The sequence below is a fragment of the Echinops telfairi genome, unplaced genomic scaffold (assembly GCF_000313985.2).
Source record: "Echinops telfairi isolate 266 unplaced genomic scaffold, ASM31398v2 ScPeMD7_9;HRSCAF=40, whole genome shotgun sequence".
Taxonomy (NCBI): Eukaryota; Metazoa; Chordata; class Mammalia; order Afrosoricida; family Tenrecidae; genus Echinops; species Echinops telfairi.
In genome coordinates, this window is record NW_022103906.1 from 31,379,860 (window position 1) to 31,387,229 (window position 7,370).

General features: G+C 50.7%; 1 protein-coding gene across 1 annotated transcript in view; it reads left to right on the plus strand.

Annotated features, from left to right (window-relative positions):
* The first annotated feature begins 312 nt into the window (after positions 1–312).
* Positions 313–7,370, plus strand: part of ZMAT4 (zinc finger matrin-type 4) — a 532,047-nt gene continuing 524,989 nt past the window's right edge. The window contains exon 1 of the mRNA XM_013005877.2: positions 313–379. The gene's annotated coding sequence lies outside the window, so the exon portion shown is untranslated. The remainder of the gene's footprint in view (positions 380–7,370) is intronic.

Genomic DNA, 7,370 nt, shown 5'->3' on the forward strand with positions numbered 1-7,370 from the left:
CCCTCGGTCCACCGGACTTCCAGCCGGGCCCCACCACGGGGCCGGAGGAAAGCCTTACAGGTTGTCAATGAAACATGGAATTATTTCCTTTGATGGCTTAGATAATAGTAGGAGCCAAGGCGGTGAGTGAGGTCGGCTGAAACCAATGCAGTCCGGCCCGGGTTTGGGGAGCCAATCGCAAGAGCAGAGGGCGGGGCGTCAGCGCCAGCAGATAATTGCTAAGTGCATCCCTAGCACAGTTGGCCCGAGCTGCTGAAAGGTCTGGTCGCAGAGACGGGGACGGGGACGCGTAATCCTCCGCGTGCTTCCCACCCGACAACCTCCGTCCACCGCGCAGCATCGAGCCGCTGGGCACCAGCCCCTCTGCTCCGCGGAAAAGGTACTTCTGCCTGCGTCCCGGGGGTGCTGCTCCTGCCGTTCCATTCGCAGTGCCTTGCCAGGTAGCCTCCCTAGAGGCATTGCAGAAAGAAGAGAAAAGTTTAAGGGAGGAAACGCGACCAAGGTGGGAAATCACGGTCTTTTGTTGGGAGGAAACCAAGCTGACAATTTGGAAAACTTCTGGGTTGTCAAGTACGGGGTTTGTTTACTACTGCTAATGAGCTCAGCTCAGGTCTGTGGGAGTAGGGCTGGTGTTGGGCTAGGGTGCCTGCAGCGTTGGGTTGTAGATTCAGGTTGGTTGGGCGAAGGGAGTTGGAGTCCCTGAATGCGCTCTTTCTTGGGTACCCATCCTTGGGAGGCGGCAGCTTTTCAAAAAGGTGATTGGTTGGTTGGATTTTGTACTGTAGCGTGTGTTCCCTGGTCATGGTCTTGACCTGCACTCCCCAAACTATTGTGACCTTCAACTTGAATCCTTTCTCAAACTTCTTCTCCTCTGACCTCCTGCCCACCCTGTCTCAGTTCAGGTTGCTTGGCAGGAGTCCTTCATTCACTTCCGGGAGTGTAGGCTGCTGTGCTGTATGACCTGCTGGGCATCTACATGTCCCACGGCTTGCTGAAGACAAAACCAGAAACAACCCCACATGAAACAGTTGCTCAGAGCAAAAGAAACTTCTTGGTCAATTAGTGGCCCCCAAGCTCAGAACGGCTGCCCTGGCCTGGTAGGCACTGGCATAAAAGGATGGAGCTTAGTTTTAGCCTGTGTAAAGGTGACGTCCTTATCAGAGCAGAGCTGCCCAGCCCTAAGGGTCCTTGTCTGTGGAAGTGGAGGCTGATGGGAGGGGTGCACCCCTTAGGACCCTCTTTGTTTAGGTGTGTGGGCACCTTTGGGGCAAAGAGGTTGCTGGAGTCACCAGCCATATGCACTTCAGATGACCTCTCTTCATTGCGCCCAATGGCACCCTTGAGCCTTCCAAACTGGCAGACCGCAGGGCCTCCCTTTGGTGATGGTGGTGTGTGTATGTGGGGGAATCCCAAGCCCTCCTTTCCCCCAGAGTCCAGCAAGGAAAGGTGTCCCATGGGTGGACTTCCTAGGAAGCTGGGTCTCCTGGGGGCCGGTGATGGTGGTGGTGGTGCTGTGTTGGGTCTTGAACTTCCACCGTGATTTCATGCAGGCAGTTTCTAATTTTATGACCGCAGCAATTCACCAGGTGTGTATCTGACCTGCTGGTCACAAAGAAGCTATCAGTCCTTGGCTGAGCTTCAGAAGAGTCCCTGAGGCCCAGGGGAGTTCAGGGGGATTTGCCCACTCTGCTGGGTGCCCTAGACCTGAAACTGAGCCTTTGGTTCCCAAGCCAAGGCAAGAAGCGGATGTTCCAGGAGGGAGTCTCCAGTCTCCTTGCTGAGGTGCAGATGACAGCCTGGATTCTCTGACTCCACAGATCGCTTTCACTTTTTCATCTTTATTTTCTTTAACCCCCACAACAGGTTCTCTTTCACCTCCTTTAGGCAGCTATTTTAGGTGGAAACCATTATTCCTGACGTTCCACTCACCATTTTTTTTTTTTTAAGCTTCCTGACTTTAGCTGTTGTTTTCCTGGTCAGGTTACAGCTAGCCCGTCTTTGCGCATGCTGTCTGACAATAAACAAAACAAACTTGCTTGCTGCAAATTAGAATTCCTTTGCACTGGGTGGGGATGGGGACATCTGGAGGTGAAGCTGAAGTTTTTCCTTCTCTGGGACTTAATTGACAGAGAGGTTGCTCCTTCTGTGCCCTCTCTATGACCCCAAGCAAGCCCAGGAGAGGCAATACTGAGCAGCCTGGGCATCTTGAATGGGGACACCTTAGTTTTCATGAAGAGAGTAATAACACTAGGGAATGCTTTGGAGCGGAGAACCAGAAACAGGGAGCACCATTGAGGGTCCTTTCAGCTGATGATGAGCTGTTGGATTTATGTCATGATAGAGGGCATGAAAAGTAAGGCTTTTCAACCAGCTTCTGGATGGTGACTCATGTGCTGAGGAAAAGGCAGGTGGGGGGAGGGAGCAGAAGGCGCTCTGGAAAGTACAAGTGGGACACACTGGGGCGCTGGCTTTCCCTCCCTCTCCCTCCTTCTTGTTCCTCTTCCTTGTATTTCCCCGTTTGGAACAGAGATCATTAAAATAACAACTTTAGACTAAAAAAAGGATAATAGGAGCTGAAGAATAATTGACGAAATGCAAAACACCCTCTTCGCAGCTTCACCTTGGATGGGGTGTGAAAGCCAGGATCCAGCCCCTTTGCTGGAACGGGATCACTGAGCAGAGCTGATGTGTGGCGGGTGTCTGTTTGTCTATGAAGGACTTGATGGGTGCTCAGGAAATTAAATTTGCTGCTTATTATGTCATCAAACACAGTCGTATTCACCAGGACCCCAGAGAAGCACTGTCCTTAGAGCTGGTGACTGCTCCTCTCCACAACTGGCCAATTAGGACCCGTCCCCTCTCACCTCTGTGGGGCGAAGGTGTTGCCTCTTCTTGCTCTCACAAGCCCAGCAGCGCTTACCTGAGAAGGAAAGATCCCATCTTTTCTCTTCTTTCCATCCATCTTGGTCACCCCTCCTCTCACCTCTTTTCATCATAAACACAGCAACAACTAATAATCTCTTGGCCAGCCTGCTTTCAGCCCGTCATTGTGTGCAGGTTTTTCCTGTTAAAGAAATCTGTCCCCTGAAATAGGACTGAAAACATATTAAAATTTTGATCAAAGAAGAGCCTTTTAGCCTCTCCTTTTTAAAATTTAATTTTGGGATTTGGGGGAAATCAAATAAGCTCGCTTATTGTGTTAGGGTGCTTTGGTAAGTGCAGTTAAAATGCCTCTGTGTGTGTGTGTGTGTGTGTGTGTGAAAATGTTCCTCCTCTAGTTAACCAAGGGGAGGGGGCATCTAGAGGTCTGGAATGGGTGGAGCATCCTCTGGAAATTGAAGTGGTTGGTGCAAGATCCGTCAGTTTCTTAAAGATGAGGGTGAAAGTGGTTTCAAAATAATCGAGCCTTGAAAACCGTATTTATCCCCCTTTGCTACCTTTCAGCCCTACTCAATTATTTGTTTAGGAAACTTGGCAGCCCTAATGATTAGGATAGAGTTCATCATCTGATTCGCATTTCCTCACACACACTCCCAGTCCCCGCTGTCCATCTCCAGTTGGGGCTTATTGAACACTCAAGCAGGTAACCGAATAATCTTACTTAATGTGATCTGTAGGCACACCTGTCTTTCCTCTTTGCCCTCTGGCTCTTTCTTCTTGGTATTTAAGGGGATACCCTGCTCACCTCACTTCTGAAAGGGTTAAACTGCGGGAGTCTGGAATTCTGGGATGTGCAAGGGGAGTCGGTCCTGTGGGAGCAATGAGGTAATCCTTTCTCCAGGTCTGTTCCACGCAGACCTCATGAGAGCAACTGGCATGATGCAGCTAACCTGCACAAGGCAGGCCAGCCAGATGTTTCTGAGCAAGGGCTTGTCTGTCTAACAGAGCTGTCCCACCAGACTCAGGTTGTCAGGATTCTCACTGGCCTGACAGCCACCTGCCAGACTGACCTTGAATCAGCCGCAAGGTGTGAAGTGTGCCTTTCTGTCTCCCGGTTTCTTTGTTCTGTGCGCTTTGCTCATTCCCAAATCTCTCTATTAAGAATGAGAAACGAACAATCACACTCCTTCCAACAAAGGTGTGAACAGCAAACGTCCGTACCTCCTGCAGGTATCCACTAGGAGGATTGGGCAGATCCGAATTGGAAACTTCAGGAGTGTACGGGGAAATTGTGGCCCCTCGCTTTTTCTGAGTCAGACCGTACCCCTGCTTGCCCTCCCATCGAGGATGTGCTGCAGCACTCAGGGCATTGTGATGGCAAACATTCCAAGTCTGGCATCTGGGGCTGGGTTCCTTAGATTTGACCTTGGGTCAGGGCCAAAGCCCTTTCTGATTGTCTGTTGCTTCATATGTGAAGCCCGAGGCTGGGGCGATAGTCTTTACAGGGATAGTCTTTATAAGTCCCTTTCTTTTCCGGCCAGTCTCTCTGGATGTTGCTTCTGGGTGCCTCAATTCAGGAACCCAGGGAGAAGGTCCCAGAGCTTGCAGTGCCCACCCCTGCCCACCACCAGGTTCGGTGAGGGCCTCGGAGCTAGGATGCCTGAGGGCAGGTCAGAGGAACGGTGGAAGTGATACCAGAAGGAAAACAGGCTGAGGGGTGATGTAATAACTGATTTTGGTTTAGGAGGGGTTGTTATATGGAGGATGGCGACCAGCTGTTCCCCATCTCCAGTAAGGACTGAGCGAGAGAAAATAGACAGAAATTGCAGCAGATGGACTTAGATTAGGTATGAAGAAGAATTTTCCATCAGTAAGAGTTGTTAAAAAGGGAAGGTTGTGGTGCCTCTGTTGTGATCTTCAGGAACTGGGTGAGCAGGAGGTTTTAGCTGGAGGAGAAGCCAGAAGGCCGTGAGGAGGGGCAGCTCAGGGCCATGTAGTCTAGGCATGGAGCCTTCTCCCCATGAGGGCCCCTGGTCTCTGAACCCCCACTTCACTCTGACTACACTCTCCAAGTGACTGAAGATCAAAGTATTGAGACAACTGGGCAGAGGAGGATGGCCCACCCTGCCTGTGCTCCAGGGCACATAGCCCCCTCCTTCTCCCACTCTGCCCCCAGCCACAGTGCAGCTGTCTCTACTGTCCTGGGCTGGGGGTGGGGTGGGGACGTCCTTTCATGGAGTCTCATCCTTTCACTTCCAGATGTGGCAGAAGGGGCCCAGAGAGGTGTCAGGCCTCAGCACTGTCACCCAGTGACCTGATGGCACAGCGGAGGCCACACTCAAGGTCCTCTGCCTCCCAACACAGTACTCTTGGCTTTGTAGCTCATTTTTCCTCTCATTTCCAAATGGAATACACCGTTTGCATCTTCTGGGGATCTACTTTCTCTTTAACCAATGGCAGAGACAGGGACACCTGCAGCTAAGCAATATTTATTGTGTGCCCATTACTAACATGGTGTGCTCAACTCCAGCTTCCCTGATCCATGCAGCAGGCTCCTGAGTTCTGAGGAAGAGGTTGGAAGGGGCCTGTTGCAAGGTCAAAGGTGGTGGTGGTGGGGTGTCAGTGTGTTTGAGTGCTTCCAAAAGTGGAGCAGAAAGGAGGGGACACAGAGAGCAAGGAACCAGGAAGCGGAGGAGAGAGAGAGAGAGAATTTTATCTGAATCTTTCTAAGGTAAAGACTTTAGATATTTAATTCAAACTCATCATTGGGTAAATAACGCAAGAGCTAGAAATGAAAGAGCATATCTCTGGGAGAGACACTTGGCCAATTATATTTACAAAACAAAACAGACTTTTGAATTTCAAAGTCTTATTTCAGACAGAAGCATGGAGCCAAAATTCTTCATTCCTCCTGGGCAGACTTGAATCATGTCTCAGCCAGAAACATCTTCTGGGTGTGCTCAGAGGCCCCTGGAGGGGGCATTAGCAATTGGGTGGAGCACAACCCAGGGGAGGGTGCATGTGGTGACAGGAGGGTGGGCCATCGCAGAGCCCTGAGTCTGGCCGCTGGCTGGTCAGGGAGAAGAGGTGCTGGTGCTACTGTGTAGCTGCAGCCTCTAGAAGACAGAGCTCTACACGCTTGGGAATGCGGCAGAGACCGCGGCTGGGGGACTAGGCGTGGTTTGAGTCACATAGGAAGCAAGATCAATGGGCCAAATAACCAAAAATATCAACCAAAACCCACGGCCATTTTGCCAATTCTTTCAGTGACCATGTAGGACAGAGAAACACTGCCCCTTTGTATTTCTGAGACTTTAAATGCTTCCAGGACACGACAACCTCATCTTTCTCCCAAGGAGTGATGGGTTGGCTTGAACTGCTGACATTGCAGTTAGCAGTTTAATGTATAATCTGTTATACTACCAGGGATGCTTAGTGGGGCAAAGCGTACCACAAAGTCAGCGTGTAATTGGTCAGGGTGTGTGTGTAGTCACCGAGACAAAAGAAGAAGGCTCCCAGGTATGCGCTAGGTTAGGCCTGTGTATCAGCAGCAGGTGCTCATCAGGGAGATCAGAACCTTCCGTTCCCAGAGCTCGTTGGCACCCTTCCCTGCTCTGAGACAGGCACTAGACAGAAGTTATTGCCCTTCCTTCACGAACTGTCTTTGTATTTCTATATGCATACACAGGAATGAGAAGACTGCCAGGGACACAGTGGATCCCCGATCTGCTGTGTGTCCATGGAATGGCTGGGACACAGATGTGGAGGAGTCAGGGAGAGGAGAGAAGGCCCAGTGGGCGTTTGGGGCTGGATTTACCAGGGCCAGCTGCCTGGCTTTCAAGGGTGGTAGACAGGCTTGAAAATCAGCAAGGACTTGGGTTGATGAGGAAGAGGAAGAGGAAGAGGACTGCACTAGCCTGGGAACAGAGACCTGTGGCACTGGCTGGCACATGGGAGAGAATCCTGGGAAACAGAGCCCTGCACTCTTGGAAATGAAGCAGAGGCTGTGCGGGTTTGAATTAGGGTGGTTCCACCCCTCTATCATGACTGCGTCCTTCTAATGCTGTTCAGTTATGTTCACACGTCTGGGCTTAATGTTGAGGCTACAGATCGAGAGGAATGGGCAGTGACTGAGACAGAAGGTGTGGGGTCCTTGGGGGCATGGACACGTAAGCAGTGTGGCAGAAAGCTGGGTGATTGGAATCTACCTCAATGTGCTTTACAAGAAAGAGCTGGTGATCTTCATCCCAATGATCACAGCCTTCAAAATTGAGCGGAGCACGGTTCTCCATTGACATGCAGGGGGTTGCTAGGAGTTAAAGTGAACTCAGCACAATGGGATATGGTGTATTCCACATAACTGGTATGTGTGGATGCATGATTAATCTTATTTGAGGTAGTTGGAGGAGGCATCTTGAAGAAAGTCAAACCCGAAGTGGGATGAGAAATAGATAAACTACAACCAGGTAAATGAGAGAAGAAGTCGGGGG